The following is a 202-nucleotide window of genomic DNA, read 5'->3' as shown; positions in this document are numbered from 1 at the left end:
TGTATTCTGTATGTAAGACAGAATAAGAATATGTACATACATTTCTGCTATTTGGCATTTATTATTAAAATATATGTTTTTTGTTTGTTTGTTTTCATGAAAGTACTCTGCATTTTACAGATAATGCACAATGGAGAAAATATATTTTAGCATGTTAAGTAGGTTAAATAAGTTGTTGCATGTAGTAGTATGAACATCAAAT

Source organism: Centropristis striata, chromosome 18, assembly GCF_030273125.1.
Source record: "Centropristis striata isolate RG_2023a ecotype Rhode Island chromosome 18, C.striata_1.0, whole genome shotgun sequence".
NCBI lineage: Eukaryota > Metazoa > Chordata > Actinopteri > Perciformes > Serranidae > Centropristis > Centropristis striata.
Note: the sequence above shows the minus strand (reverse complement) of the source record.